The sequence below is a fragment of the Ctenopharyngodon idella genome, chromosome 15, assembly GCF_019924925.1.
Source record: "Ctenopharyngodon idella isolate HZGC_01 chromosome 15, HZGC01, whole genome shotgun sequence".
Classification (NCBI taxonomy): Eukaryota; Metazoa; Chordata; class Actinopteri; order Cypriniformes; family Xenocyprididae; genus Ctenopharyngodon; species Ctenopharyngodon idella.
Genome location: NC_067234.1, coordinates 13,285,558 through 13,302,657, shown reverse-complemented (window position 1 = coordinate 13,302,657; position 17,100 = coordinate 13,285,558).

Below are 17,100 nucleotides of genomic sequence, written 5' to 3'. Positions count from 1 at the left end.
CTCAGTGGAAGATTTTGTGAAGTTCCAGAAAGAGCTCAGCTTTTATACTTAATGTCATGTTTGTACAGGCTTATAGTCACAAGGCTTATAGTCACAAGCGATTGTTTGATATGTAGACTTTTGTACACATAACATTTTTGGAGAATGCTGTTAGATAAGCCAGTAGAGCAAATGTTATGTTAACTAAATATTTATTTTAATAGCGTAATATGAATTATTATCATTTTCTTTTGTATAAACTGTGAACGGTGCCTGTTTAAGAATTCCTAATGTGTATTTCTAACTCATTCTAATGTCTTATTTAGGAAGAACAATAATTTGATTATTTTTCACTTTGTTATACTTTTTTTCACTTTGCTACTTTTAAACCCATCAAATGTGATGACAAAATTAAATAAAAAGTAGATTATGCAAATACTGACTCTTAATCAAACACAACAGAAGACAGTGTCAGAAGCACCTAGGTTGATCGTTGAAAGTTGAACGGTTCATCAGGACGAGATGCAGAACATCTGTGCACAACAACAGCACACTTGTCGTGGCTACAGTCTACGGTTGTAGGCCAACAGTAGACTACTTTGTCTGCTCTGTTAACTACTGCTCTGTCAAGTCTTCATCGTCAGTTAGGAACCTGGGTGTGCTCTTTTATACCAATCTTTCATTTGTAAGCCACATTTCTAGCATCCGTAAAACTGCATTCTTTCATCTTAAAAATATATCTAAACTACGACATATGCTCTCAATGTCAAATGTGGAACAGCTAGTTCATGCGGTCATGACCTCAAGGCTAGATTATTGTAACACTCTACTGGGTGGTTGCCCTGCTCGCTTATTAAACAAACTCCAGCTGGTCCAAAACGCAGCAGCTAGAGTTCTTACTAGAACCAGGAAGTATGACCATATTAGCCCGGTTCTGTCAACACTGCATTGGCTCCCTGTTAAACATTGTATAGATTTCAAAATCTTGCTAATTACTTACAAAGCACTAAATGGTTTAGCTCCCCAGTACCTGAGCGAGCTCTTAACGCATTATTGTCCTTCACATCCACTGCGATCTCAAAATTCTGGCCAGTTGATAATATCTAGAACAGCGGTTCCCAAACTTTTTTTTCTGCGCACCCCCTTCTATGTCCCAACCGGGTAGGCGCACCCCCAATCCCCACTTAAAAAAAAACGCAACAAAGCTTTGTTTTATCGCCATATAAAGACTCATGTTTAATCATGCGCAAATAACCAGAACACACATGACAATAACAACATCAACAAAGTTTCAATATAATGCAACAAAGCTACGCACAAGCTTCCACTTTTAACAGACACAGGCTCAGTAACAGAAAGCACGGTTATTTTCAGCCACGTAAAAGAAACATTGCAGCAATAGGCTAGGCCTATTAAATGACCGTGGAGCTAGCATCATCATCATCATAACACAACGGTTATGGAAATTAGAACGACAGTACATTGAATTAAATTGTAATGAAGTTACAAACGATCCACAACATTAAAGAGAATAAGCTCCGAAATAGATAAGACGTCCCACTTGACAGTTTCCCTGATTTCAGCCAGTTAAGCATATTTATAATATATATATGGAATGAATGAAACGAGTTGGCACGCATATAGCCTAGCCTGCAGTGCATAAAAGAAGAGCAGTGCTTTTATTTAAAATAAAAAATTATAATTTATTAGTTTTTGATAGAAACGTAGAAGAAGACAGCTGCTGTCTTCTTCTACGTTTCTATCAAAAACTAATAAATTATAATTTTTTATTTAAAATAAAAGCGATTACAAAGGAAATGTTTACTGTTCATGTTTTTTTTATTATTGTATGGAAAAATCCCACTTAAAAAAACAGACCGCCATTACATTTTTCCTCTCGCGCACCCCCTGGTGGCAGCTCGCGTACCCCTGGGGGTGCGCGTACCACACTTTGGGAATCCCTGATCTAGAATATCAAAATCAACCGCAGGCAGTATATCCTTCTCTTATTTAGCACCAAAACTTTGGAACAGTCTTCCTAGCATTGTTCGGGAAGCAGAAACACTCTGTCAGTTTAAATCTAGACTAAAATCACATCTCTTTAACCTGGCATACACATGACACATTATCAATTTACATTTTCACATCCATTAAAGGATTGTTAGGCTGCATATATTAGGTCAGCCAGAACCGGGAACAATTCCTTTAACACCAAATGTACTCGTTACATCAGAAGAAGAATAGCATCTATGCTTATATTAGTCTCTGTGGGATTACAAATGTAAGAATCTGTTTAAGATCTGCTGATCCTATGTCCTGACATAACATCACATGGAATACTAGGGTGAAGTACATTGTATGTAGCATTTTAAGGCAAAAATTATGACATCAGATGAATGATTCTGTTAAGCAGTTTTCACCAAGAGTTTTCTGCCGGTTCCTGTTCTTTTTATTGTAAATCGAATGAGCCAGATTATTGAGACTCTCACCTATTGTCATTAAAGGCTCATGGAGCCCCTGTCCTATTCTTTGAAAAGTTATGCATATTGGATTAGGACTTGCAACACTCTAGAGTCTGGGGCAGGTTCCTATACCTGAATACTTCATTTGCATGCTTTGTTTAAGGTCGTCTCCCAGGTGCTTTGTCTCTATCTCTAAGCACTGCCCCCCTTAAATGTATATAAACTACAATCAGGGATGCACGATATGAAAAATTTTAACCGATACCGATAACCGATAATTAAGTCCTTCTCATGGCCAATTCCGATACAGATACCGATAACCAATAAGTTCATATTTTTATATTATAATTTTCATATAATCTGCAGTTTGTGCTCCCAGGAGAATAGAAAATCTAAGATGCACTGATGAAACTGATATTTTAGTAGCTCTGGCCTAACTACAACAGCAAACATCAGTCCTGACTTTTCAAATGTTTTTATTTTTTGTGTAAGGCACCACAATACTTAGTAACAGAAAGGGTTTAACAGAACTATGACAAAACTATGGTTTATCTGCACTTAACAACTCATTAACAACAAATTTATATTCAAGTATTTCATGCTGTAATGATGGGTCGACAGCGTGAGGATCCATTTGCAGCTTTTATTTAAAACACAGCACAGTGCAAACAAGGGCAAGGCAATCGCGTGAACAGGAACAGGCAGAAATCAGGGCAGGCGGCAAGGAAACAGGGTCAATAACAGGCAGAGATCGGGGCAGGCGGCAAACAATACACAGTCCAGTAAACAGGCAAGGGTCGAGGCAGGCGGCAGAGATTCACAAAGAGTAAGCAGTCCAATCAGTAACAAATAAACAGTCCACAGGTAAAACGCTCAGAGATGATTACCTAGGCAAATCAAGACTTCGCGGTGAGAGAGTGTGTGTGTGTGTGACTTAAATAGTGTGAATGTAATGCGGCGCAGGTGCGTGAGCAATCAGTCTCAGGAATGAGGGCCCATGGGTAATGTAGTCCGAATGGAAAATGATCAGAACTCTGGTGATGGCTCCCTCCGGCGGCCGGGAGGAAGAGCCGCGGGAACCGTATTCGTGATAGAGCCCCCCCCCCTGCGAGCGGCTCCAGACGCGAGGAAGCGGGCGTCGGGGTCTGCCACGTGGTCGAGGGGCCGGTCTCTCCGGATGCGTCCGATGAAACTCCTCAATGAGAGATGGGTCCAGGATATCATCCGCGCTGACCCAGGATCGCTCCTCCGGGCCGTACCCCTCCCAGTCCACCAGATATTGCAGTCCTCTACCCCGGCGCCTGGAATCGAGTAGCCCTCGAACCTGGTAGGCTTCCTCGCCCTCGATGATCAGGGGTGGGGGGTTGCGGGCCTCGGCTCCCTCCGGCTCCTCCCTCGGACCCCCGGAGGGTTTCAGCAACGATACATGAAAAGTGGGAGAAATACGGTAATTAGCAGGTAAATTGAGACGAAAAGATACAGGTGTGATTTGTTTTGTGATTTGAAAAGGCCCTACAAACCTGGGACTGAGTCGAAGATCCCTGGTGGACAGCCAAACCCACTGTCCCACAGCATACGAGGGATTGGGGCGTCTATGTCGGTTGGCTTGAACCACCTGTCGTCTTACAGCCCTTTGCAGGTGATGATGTGCCATGTCCCAGGTCGCCTCGCTTCGGCGCATCCACTCAGTTACAGAGGGTAAGTTGGATGGTTCCCCAGACCATGGGAAGAGAGGTGGTTGGAACCCCAGGACGCATTGGAACGGCGTGATGCCGGTGGCAGGTTTCTGCAGGGAGTTTTGAGCATATTCGGCCCACATTAGATAGCGGCTCCAGTCGGATTGATTATGCTGACAATACGTGCGAAGAAATCTTGTGAGCTCCTGATTCATGCGTTCAGTCTGCCCGTTGGATTCAGGGTGGTACCCAGAAGAGAGGCTGATGTTGACGTTCAGCTGTTTGAAAAACGCTGCCCAGACCCGTGAAGTGAACTGCGGGCCCCTGTCGGATACAATGTCCTCCGGCAGACCGTAGAGCCGGAAGACCTGGTTGCACAGGAGTTCTGCTGTTTCCAATGCAGTGGGTAACTTGGGGAGTGGTAGCAGCCAGCATGCTTTCGAAAAGCGATCAATGATGGTGAGTATGGTAGTGTGGCCCTGGGATTCGGGAAGATCGGTGATGAAATCTATGGCAATGTGGGACCAGGGTCATTGAGGAATGGGGAGAGGTTGTAACAGACCTGCGGGGGCTTGCTGTGGGGTTTTGGAAGTTTGACAGGCGGTGCTCCCACCAGAATTGATTCTGTAACAGGTGTAGGGTGGCGGTGATACCTGGGTGGCCGGAACTGGGAAGGTCATGGACGTGATGTAGCAATTTGTCCCGGAGATGGACGGGAACAAAGGTGCGGTTGGGTGGACATACTGGTGGAGACGCTGTTTGTTCGTTAGCCTGCGAGATCTCGGTCATGACATCCCATTGAACTGGGGCGAGTAATAGGGTTTCAGGAATTATGTTTTCTGTATTCTCTGGGCATTCCACCTCCTCGGCCTGCCGGGACAGAGCATCCGCCTTGACATTCTTTGACCCCGGTCGGTAGGTAACCGTGAACTGAAAGCGGGTGAAAAACATTGCCCATCGTGCTTGTCGAGGATTCAGACGTTTGGCAGACCGGAGGTACTCCAAATTTTTATGGTCGGTGAGAATGGTAAATGGAAATTTCGCCCCTTCCAACCAGTGGCGCCACTCCTCCAGCGCCGCCTTCATTGCCAGCAGTTCCCGGTTGCCCACATCGTAATTGCGCTCTGCCGCAGACAGTTTCCTGGAGTAAAACGCACAGGGGAACATCTTAGCGGGATCACCTTGTCGTTGTGAGAGAATCGCGCCAATGCCTGTACTGGAGGCGTCCACTTCCACGATAAAAGGGAGCTCAGGATCTGGGTGACGGAGAATGGGCGCTGAAGTGAACCTCTCCTTTAGCTCCTGGAAAGCATTTACTGCTTCGGGGGACCAAGTGAGTCGTGTGGACTGGCGTTTGGTCATGGAAGTTAGGGGGGCGGCGACCCCACTGAAGTTTCTAATGAACCGCCTGTAGAAGTTGGCAAACCCCAGAAACCGTTGCAATTCTTTTAAGGTGCGTGGTTGGGGCCACTCTAGTACTGCCCTTACCTTGCCATCATCCATAGCCACACCCTCCTGACTGATAACATAGCCCAGAAATGAAGTTGAGGTGCGGTGAAACTCACATTTTTCGGCCTTGGCGTATAGTTTGTGCTGGATCAGGCGTTGAAGTACAGCTCGTACCTGTAGAACGTGTTCCTCGAGAGTGTTGGAGTATATGAGGATGTCGTCTATGTAAACGATAACCCAGCGGTTGAGCATGTCTCGGAAGACGTCATTGATGAAGGATTGAAAGACTGAGGGACTGTTGGCTAGCCCGAAGGGCATGACGAGAGTCTCATAGTGACCAGTGGCAGTGGAAAAGGCTGTCTTCCATTCATCTCCCTCCCTGATGCGAATTAGATTATAAGCACAGCGGAGGTCCAGCTTGGTGAAATATTTGGCTCGTCGTAGTTGTTCAAGGGCTGCTGGAACTAGCGGCAAAGGATATTGAAACTTCACCGTGATGTCGTTCAGGCCACGGTAGTCAATGCAGGGCCGTAAACTGCTGTCCTTTTTCTTAACAAAGAAGAAGCCAGAGGAAGCCGGTGATGTAGAAGGCCGAATGAACCCCTTAGCCAATTCCCCCTCAATGTATGACTTCATGGCTGCGGATTCAGGCTGTGATAGAGGGAATATTCTGCCCTTAGGCGGCGTAGTACCGGGTAGCAGTTCTATGGCACAGTCGCTGGGGCAATGAGGAGGCAGCTCCGTCGATTTGTTCTTGCTGAAAGCAATTGCTAGATCAAAGTACTCAGCTGGTATGGTTGACTTTATATCGGGTTCGATTTCGCAGTTGGGGATGGTTTGAGTGGATAGGGGAGTGACAGACCTCAGGCAGCGATGGTGACATTTGGGATCCCACTGCATGATCTGACCCTCCTTCCAGGAGATGTGAGGATTGTGTGTTCTGAGCCAGGGCAGACCAAGGATGACTGGGTTGTTAGGTGAGTGAATGACGTAAAAGCGAATCTGTTCATGATGGAGCGCTCCCACCTGAAGGGCGAGCTCGGTGGTGATGTGCGCCACTTTTCCTCCTCCGATGGGTTTCCCATCTAGCGCCTCCACTGTTAATGAAGAATGGCAGTTGGTTAGAGCAATCTTGTGGTCGTGAATGAATGTGTCAGACATGAAATTTCCAGCCGCGCCAGAGTCCAGGAGTGCGTGGGCAGATACGACTCGTTCATCGACAGTTATTAGAATGGGAATTCTTAGACAGTTGGATGAATAGTCTGTATGTTGGGAAACACTCACCGCTTTGGGACTGGGAGTGCTGGGTCGAATGGGGCAGTTCACCTTAATGTGGCCGGCCTGGCCACAGTAAAGACACAGATGTAACTGGCGCCTTCTCTCACGTTCTTCGGGAAGAAGTGGAGTATATCCGAGTTGCATGGGTTCAGCGATAGCATTGGACATAGTGGGTAAACGGCTGGGACGCCGAGCTCGAAGGAGATTATCAATGTGGATGGCGAGTTCAATGAATTCGTTTAGTGATCTTCCCTCCTCACGACATGCCAGTTCAGCTTGAAGCTCCAAAGTTAAGCCCTTGCGGAACAATAGTTTTAAGGTGTCTTCCACCCAGTTAGTTTGGGCGGCCAGGGTGCGAAAATTTAAAGCAAATTCAGCAGCTGTCGATTTACCTTGGCTAGGTGAGAGAAGTTGATCACCCGCACTCTTGCCACCCTCCGGATGTTCGAACACCTCCTTGAAGCTTTGTAGAAAAGCGGCAAAAGTGGGGAAAACAGAGCCATCCTCTCTCCATACCGCCGTAGCCCAGTCCAACGCTTTGCCGGTGAGCAAAGAGCATACGAACGATATCCGGCTGGATTCGTTAGGGTACAGTGAGGGCTGTTGATTCACAAACAGGGAGCATTGAAGAAGGAAGCCCTTACATTTGGCTGGGTTACCGTCGAACTTTTCTGGCAGAGCGAGGCGCGGGTTCACTGCAGGGGGAGCGGGAAACGCGTGGCTGGCAGGTGTAGCGGGCGGCGGCATGGCGGCCTCGAGAGGATTGAACCGCAGACTTTGCAGGGTTTTCACCAGCTCTTCAGTGAGGGATGTTAAGCGGTTCAGTTGATGCTGATGCACCGCGAGCTGGCTGGCCTGTGCTGATAGCTCGGTGGAAATCTGTGAGAGAACTGCTGGATCGTTTGGCGGCGAAGTCTTCTGTAATGATGGGTCGACAGCGTGAGGATCCATTTGCAGCTTTTATTTAAAACACAGCACAGTGCAAACAAGGGCAAGGCAATCGCGTGAACAGGAACAGGCAGAAATCAAAGCAGGTGGCAAGGAAACAGGGTCAATAACAGGCAGAGATCGGGGCAGGCGGCAAACAATACACAGTCCAGTAAACAGGCAAGGGTCGAGGCAGGCGGCGGAGATTCACAAAGAGTAAGCAGTCCAATCAGTAACAAATAAACAGTCCACAGGGAAAACGCTCAGAGATGATCACCTAGGCAAATCAAGACTTCGCGGTGAGAGAGTGTGTGTGTGTGACTTAAATTGTGTGAATGTAATGCGGCGCAGGTGCGTGAGCAATCAGTCTCAGGAATGAGGGCCCATGGGTAATGTAGTCCGAATGGGAAATGATCAGAACTCTGGTGACGGCTCCCTCCGGCGGCCGGGAGGAAGAGCCGCGGGAACCGTATTCGTGACACGGCCAATATACTGTTTGATGACCACACAAGTCCACCAGTGTATTGTTGGAAACTTTTTCCTCGTTGAAGCAGAGACCAGGAGACGTTGGGATCTTTCAAGCAGAAGTTACTCTTTATTGAGAAACACGCTGTGCATCGCTGTAGTCATCCAAGTCCAACTAAGGCAGTGTACTTGGTAGTTCATATACATTCAAGGGGGAGGGATACATAGAGTAGAGGTGGAGACAATCTAAACAAAGCATGCAAATGCAGTGCAGGAATCAGCCCATTCCCTACATTTCCCAGCCATGATCTAATCAGCATAACGGTGTCATTCAAATGCATAGGTGCTAATCCACTCAGTCTGACAGTATCGCCCATACCTTTACATTATCATAGAGACAAAGGCACCGCTGTATCTTGAGCTTTGTCCTGCCAAATGGTTAGGAAGTGCATGAAGACAAAAGGTTAATGTTACAGACACCTGGGCTGCCTGCCTTGATCTCCTTAAATTGTCATTATCTTTACCTCAAAATGTTAAATACAATATACTTCACCTTAGTATTTACTGTGAGGTTATGTCAGGATGTAGGATCAGCAGATCTTAAACAGATTCTTAAATTTGTAATCCCACAGTATGTAGGCCATGTGTGCATCTCAATCAGTTCCCTACACTCTAAAAAATAATTTTAAATTTTTTTTTTTTTAATTATGACAACTTCGAATTAAATTATTTTCAACCAACAAACTATACTGAGTTAGAGGAACTTATTAATCTGTAACATAAACAGAATCTTACAGATTAATGTTATCTGTAACAGAAATGTTAAAGTGATTACTCAAAAAAATTAAGTCGCTCCAACTACTTGAGTTGTAGCTCTGGACAGTAGTAGTTCTAGACCATGGTAATTGGGGGGCAGGCAGGGGCCACTTGAGCTTTTAGGGGGCACACTTTAACATTTATATTAAAGGTATAGTTGACCTAAAAATTTAAATTTTGCCATCATTTACTCACCCTCATGTTGTTCCAAATATGACTTTCTTCTGCTGAACATAAAAGATGATATTTTGAGAAATGTCACATTGTTTTTTTTTTTTTTTCATCTATACACATTGAAACGGTTTGGTTACCAACATTCTTCAAAATATCTTCTTTTATGTTCAACAAAAGAAAAAAATAATTGATGACAGAATTTTCATTTTTGGGTGAACTATCCCTTTAACCTATTTATTGGAAGTCATTTTACTAGGTCAAGAATCACTCTGCAATCTCTACACATGAACTAAAATGATTTCAAGTTGATTTATTTATTTGACAAGTAATCTTGTATTGTAGAGTGACTTTTAATATCTAGGCATTTTTCTGCATCTGTAATCTTGACATACTATATAACACAAAATAAATTGATAACAAAATTAAAAAATAAAAAAAAATCTGCAGCATAATATTACCAATGGGCCTGACACAAATCAACTTAGGAAAAATAATTTGTCTATAATATTATCATTCATGTTCAATTTATAAAAGCAAAACTAATCCATTTTTTACATATTATTTTGCAGCCTACATCTGTTCTCTGATAGTGGACTCTTTGCATAGTCATGATTGTTTCATATGTTGTTTAAATACAAATATCTCAACACTGGACAATTGGATAGATTAATATTATTTCTCACTATACACTACATGAACATGACTAAAATTAAATATTTTCTTTTTAATGTATCATGGTTCTCTGCTTTGGTCACAGAGTAATTTCTTCTTCACAGAGCTTAAAAGGGGCACAATTAATTACTCTTTTAATCACTACCGCCACTGGAAAAATGGCACATGGCACCCAGTTTCAGAAAATTGTTTGGTTCACATTCACAAAGCAAAATACCCTAAATTGAATCTGATAAAGTATTTGTTTCTGATCTGCATTTACGATTGTCATCACTTCAAAAAACTCCTCCAATAAAAAAAGCTTTGAAAACATCCCATTTCATTGTTTTCTTTTTTTTTTTTTTTTTTTACATAGATTTTTTTACAACTTTTCTTGGTATCCCCCAGTTGTTGTTGTAAAATATGCACCAAACAAAAACATTAAGTTATCTTTAATCAAAGCTAAATTTAAGAAGCTAAAGGTCAGCTAAATTTCACATTGTCACCTCCACATACAGTAGGCTATTTCACATTACTAATGCTGAAGCAAGGTGAGATAAATAGTTATGAAAAATAATTATGTAAATATGAAAAGATATGATAAAATGATATATCTGAAAACAACTCTGTTCAGAGCTGTGGTCTGTTTGTACAACACAAACAAACTGAGAAAAGGTGTTCACAGGAAAACCAGCAAGACAAACAAAACCATAATTATGCTTTAATGGAGATAATATCGTAAATGTAAATATTTAAAGACAATTTAAATATATACATATATATATATATATAAATATAAATATTTGACAAATGTGTCGGCACGCAACGTTTGATGAGGAATTGCTCAGTCCAGAAGTCATCGTCATCTGAAGATTTAGAGATTTAATGAGTTATATATTTATGAGATATAAAAAGGAAATATATTTCAAATTTATTTTAGTGAAGAACCTGGTTGTATCAATAGCTAAAAAACAAAAACAAAAACAAAAATGTATTAAACAAATATATCTTAAGTCATCTTCAATCAAAGCTAATAATATTTTTTTCATTGTCACTCCCACATTAAAATTTACAGTATTAAGTCATATTAAAATGCAATGTATATGACTCTGACAATAATGTAGCATCACTGTCATCTTGACCTCAGACACACTAGCAGCCAGTTCATTGACTGCATGTAATATGAAGAAAGAATTTTTCTGTTTCTGCTCTTTCTCCAACTGCAGCATTTCATTGTGGGGTGAACTGCCCTTTTAAATTACATCAGCTAATCATAAAAAAGTCTGTTATGTCTGGATATGAGGTCCCTGGCAGGGGCGGCGCTAGGGGTGAGCTAATGTTTGGTTACTTGTTGTCTTTGTCATAGAGCTGAACAATTATTCAGAAAAAAAATTGTCAATGCGATTACAGCTTCAGCGATTACCTATTCATGAAAAATGCACATTACGGCATTATATTTATATTTCCCCTCTTTGCATCAAAGGTTACTGTTTACAATGTTCTTTAGCAGCTTTGAGCATGTAGCCAACCACAGACATGTCTGTTGAACTCAATGGCCAATAAGAGACATTTAAATGAGTCGCTGCATTGAAGATGTGTTTAGCGTTAGCTAACTGAGTTCTACCCATTGACTGTAAAAAAAGATGGATGACGCACCTTCACTCTCTTCCATTGTAGTAACTGAAACCGCCAATGTGTCAATATGGTGCTGACATCTTGAGTCTCGAGTCTGCGCATAGTGAACTTGGAGCCCAAGTCTGCGCAGTAGTGAGCACGAAGTGGAGCCGCGATATCAATGTCCCGCCCACACTCTCGCAAAATCAGTTAATACTGCAGAACAACACATTATGTCGGTGTGAAATAAACAGTTCTGAAAATGTAGAAATTAAAGTTAAAGCTCCAATCTCCTCCCGAAGATCCAGAGAAAAGTCTGTTGGTGCCTCAGTGACTACTTCACTCAGAGAAGCTTTGGACATAGCGCTTTCGAAAGGGAACGTCTCAGGTTACGCATGTAACCATGGTTCCCTGAGAACAGACGCTGCGTCTCTTAGCCATGCCTCGGGGCCCACCTGCTTACAGTCCCTTCAGACGACCTGAGATGTTTCTGTCATTTTAGGCAGTTTTTATCATGCTGTTGTTAGTTAAAGTGTTCGTTCTTTAAATACGTTTTTTAGTTAGTTATCTGATGCTATAAAAACGCAGGTTTTGATGTCATGATTGACAGCTGAGATTACAGCTTCTCTGAGTGAAGTAGTCACTGAGGCACCAACAGACTTTTCTCTGGCTCTTCAGGAGGAGATTGGAGCTTTAACTTTAATTTCTACATTTTCAGAACTGTTTATTTCACACCGACATATTGTGTTGTTCTGCAGTATTAACTGATTTTGCGAGAGTGTGGGCGGGGCATTGATATCGCGGCTCCACTTCGTGCTCTCTACTGCGCAGACTTGGGCTCTGAGTTCACTATGCGCAGACTCGAGACTCAAGATGTCAGCACCATATTGACACATTGGCGGTTTCAGTTACTACAATGGAAGAGAGTGAAGGTGTGTCGTCCATCTTTTTTAACAGTCTATGGGTACAACTCAGTGAGCTAACGCTAAACACATCTTCAATGCAGCGACACATTTAAATGTCTCTTATTGGCCATTGAGTTCAACAGACATGTCTGTGGTTGGCTACATGCTCAAAGCTGCTAAAGAACATTGTAAACAGTAACCTCTGATGCAAAGAGGGAAAATATAAATATAATGCCGTAATGTGCATTTTTCATGAATAGGTAATCGCTGAAGCTGTAATCGCATTGACAATTATTTTTCTGATTAATTGTTCAGCTCTATGACAAAGACAACAAGTAACCAAACATTAGCTCACCCCTAGCGCCGCCCCTGCCAGGGACCTCAAATCCAGACATAACACACTTTTTTATGATTAGCTGATGTAATTTAAAAGGGCACTTGACCCCACAATGAAATGCTCCAGTTGGAGAAAGAGCAGAAACAGAAAAATTCTTTCTTCATATTACATGCAGTCAATGAACTGGCTGGTAGTGTGTCTGAGGTCAAGACGACAGTGATGCTACATTATTGTCAGAGTCATATACATTGCATTTTAATATGACTTAATACTGTAAATTTTAATGTGGGAGTGACAATGAAAAAAATATCATTAGCTTTGATTGAAGATGACTTAAGATATATTTGTTCCCTTTCAGTTGGTCACGTTCGACGTACGTCAGTAGTGACCGACGAATTGGGATATCGCTAGAGAGCCCTATCAGCTTCGAGTGAACTACAACAGGCCAATGAAGTTGGCGTGCAATATTTGCATAATGCGCACCGCCCCCGCCAGGTGGTATAAATAGGGGAGCAGATGCCATCGTACTCTGTCTTTTGCTTTGGAGCCAACCTGTGTGTTCCTGCTATTAGTCTGAGAGTGACTTCGCAAGCCTTCGAAGAGCTTTTGTTCTACAGTGCTGGCTTTATGGCACCTTACAGCAATACCTGCCGAGCCAATCTCCGTGGGCCCCCCACTCCTCTAATGCATCGCAAACATGTTGTGACTGTGTTCGTGGGTGGTTTATGTTTGGTAAAAACTTGGCCACGTCGGCGCTCAGCGCCGTGTGTTGTTCAGTTAGACGACCACGTTCACTGTCCCACATGGCTGGTAACTTCTGGGTGGATTGCTGGTCCTTCTCATGGGGGACCTAGCATCTTAGTCAGGGCTCCAGCAGAGGATCAGATGTCGACTGCTACATTGGAGAGAGGGTTGTTGGGCTCTGGACATGAAGATGAGGCTGAGCGTCCCACGGTTGTGATGTGCTCATGCTGAATCAGATTCAGACTTAACGACCATGCTTTCCCGGGCCCCTGGGGGCGTGGTGCGATGCGTACTCGCCTTGCCCCGCCCCCTGTCTTAGCCCGGACGTGCATGAAAAACTTCATGCCTTTTTTGGTGCCAAATATGGAACGCCAAAAGGGTCATAATCTGCATTAAAAGTTTTTTCTCTCTCACTACCCTCTGTGGTGGGGTGGCAGTGCTATGGGCACACCACCTCTGCCCTGCATGGGTCTTGGCCCCTGGCAAGTCTGTGGAAGGCCAAAGCACTCATTGCATATGGGTAGTTCTGAGTCGGGGATTGAGCTACGCATGATGTAAGTCATAGCGCAGGCCCCTGGCCAGACAATGTCCACCATGGTGGTCCGGAAACACCCCTGGCTAGCCTTGCAGAGGTGTGTCATCGTCTAAGTACGCTTTCTCGATGCTCTCATCTCACAAGCTGGCCTAAAATCCAGCCCGCTCAGCCCGCAGCCAAGCCACTTGGCTAGCGAGAAGCGGTCCTGGAGAAACGGGTGACCTGGAGCTGAGGTAAACAGTTCTTCGGGAGACGATGCCCGCATCGCTCCCTCCCCGGAGGAGGGCCGGGTGGAGAATTTTGGTTTGTTCCACCGCTGGCTCTCCGGAGACCAGTGGTACCCACGAAGTAGAACTGTTTTCTAACCCTCCAGGTCCCAAGAGGGCGCGGCTGGCAGTGCGCGAGGCCCCACCTCGCCACTCTCAGCCCCCTCTCACTTCGCCAGCAGGTCCCAGTGTGTTGGTCGAGGCCGCCTCCCATGTGCCATCTCCTATTCACACTGCCACCTTGCAGAGTCTGACCCCACTATGCCGTCCGAGTCGGGTCCCAGCACTCTACCTCGCTGCCCCATGCCCGGTACATCTGTGGTGCATTTGGTCCCGCTGGTTCGGTGTCTGGAAGCCTGGCTAGCTTTCCAGCCCGTCCCGCTGGTTCATTCGTACCATCAGACTCGGCTATGCGATTCAGTTCGCCCGGCGTCCCCCGGTGTTCAGGGGTGTCCATTACACTCGTGTGTCCCTGGACAATGCACCTGTTCTCTGGGCGGAGATTGCCTTCCTCCTGGCGAAGGATGCAGTCGAGCCGGTCCCTCCAGCCGATATGGAGTCAGAGTTCTCCAGCCCCTACTTCATTGTACCCAAGAAGGGCGGTGGGCTACGGCCAATCCTGGATCTGCGTGTCCTGAATCGGTCCCTTCACAGGCTGCCGTTCAAGATGCTTACGCAGAAGTGCATTTTCAAATGCATCCGTCCCCAGGATTGGTTTGCAGCAATCGACCTGAAGGACGCGTACTTTCATGTCTCGATTCTGCCTCGTCACAGACTCCTTCTACGGTTTGCGTTCGAGGGTCGGGCATATCAGTACAAAGTCCTACCCTTCGGGCTGGCCCTGTCGCCCCTGCGTCTTTACGAAGGTTGCGGAGGCGGCCATTGTTCCGCTCAAGGAACAGGGCGTTCACATCCTCAACTACCTCGACGACTGGCTCATCCTGGCCAGCTCGCGGGAGCAGTTGTGCGAACACAGGGACATGGTGTTAGCTCACCTCAGCCGGTTGGGTCTTCGGGTCAACTGGGACAAGAGCAAACTCTCCCCCGGGCAGAGGATCTCTTATCTCAGTATGGAACTGGATTCGGTCGCCTGGACTGCGCGCCTCACCGAGGAGCGCGTCCAGTCAGTGTTGACCTGCCTGAGTACGCTCAAGCGCAGGACAGCGGCCCCACTGAAACTCTTTCAGAGGCTCCTGGGGCATATGGCATCCGCAGCCTCAGTCACGCCGCTCGGATTGCTTCATATGAGGCCGCTTCAACACTGGCTCCGCGGCCGGGTCCCGAGATGGGCATGGCAGCACGGTACGTTCCATGTCCCCGTGACACCGAACTGCCGTCGCACCCTCACCAAGTGGTCGGACCCTTCGTTCCTGCGGGCTGGAGTTCCCCTCGAACAAGTGTCCAGGCATGCTGTGGTCCTCACAGATGCCTCTGCCACGGGGTGGGGGGCCACGTACAACAGGCATGCAGCGTCGGGTCTGTGGACGGGGCCCCAATTGCATTGGCATATCAATTGCCTCGAGTTGCTAGCAGTACGTCTTGCACTGGGCCGCTTCCAGGAGCTGTTGACAGACAAGCACATACTGGTCCGCTCGGACAGCACTGCAGCCGCTGCGTACATCAACCATCAGGGTGGTCTACGCTCCCGCCGTATGTCGCAACTCGCCCGCCATCTCTTGCTATGGAGTCAGAAGCATCTGAGGTTGCTTCGTGCCATTCACGTCCCAGGCGCGCTCAACCGTGCAGCCGACGAGCTCTCACGGCAGCCTCCGCCTCCGGGCGAATGGAGACTCCATCCCCAGGTGGTCCAGCTGATCTGGCAGTGCTTCAGCGAGGCACAGATAGATCTGTTCGCCTCCCCGGAGACTGCCCACTGCCAGTGGTTCTATTCCCTGACCGGCGGCACGCTCGGCACGGATGCCCTGGCAATCAGCTGGCCCCGGGGCCTACGCAAATATGCGTTTCCCCCAGTGAGCCTTCTCGCACTGCTCCTGTGCAAAGTCAGGGAGGACGAGGAGCAGGTCTTGTTAGTGGCTCCATACTGGCCCACTCGGACCTGGTTCTCGGACCTCACGCTCCTCGCGACAGCACCTCCCTGGCCCATTCCTCTGAGGAAGGACCTCCTGGCACCCGCGTCCCGACCTGTGGAAACTCCATGTGTGGTCCCTGGACGGGACGCGGAGGTTCTGAGTGATCTTCCGCAAGCGGTCGCAGACACTATCATTTCCGCTAGAGCTCCTTCTACGAGGAACCTCTATGCGCTGAAGTGGAACCTGTTCGTCGAATGGTGCTCCTCTCACCAAGAGGACCCCCGATCATGTTCGGTCAGAGCCGTACTTTCCTTTCTGCAAGAGGGCCTGGAGCGAAGGCTGTCTCCCTCCACCCTCAAGGTGTATGTTGCCGCTATTGCCGCACATCACTATGCAGTTGATGGTAAATTGCTAGGGAAGCACGATCTGATCGTCAGGTTCTTGAGGGGGGCGAGGAGACTGAATCCTCCCCGGCCCCCTCTGTACCCTCTTAGGATCTGACCCTGGTTCTTACATCTCTCCGGGGTCATCCCTTCGAGCCTTTGCAATCAGCTGAGTTAAAAGTACTGTCCCTAAAGACCGTCCTCCTGGTCGCATTGGCCTCGCTCAAGAGGGTAGGGGACCTGCACGCATTTTCGGTTGACGAATCGTGCCTGGAATTCGGGCCCGGTGACTCTCACGTTATCCTGAGACCCCGGCCTGGATTTGTGCCCAAGGTTCCTACCACTCCCTTTCAAGATCAGGTAGTGAACCTGCAAGCGCTGCCTTCGGAGGAGGCAGACCCAGCCCTAG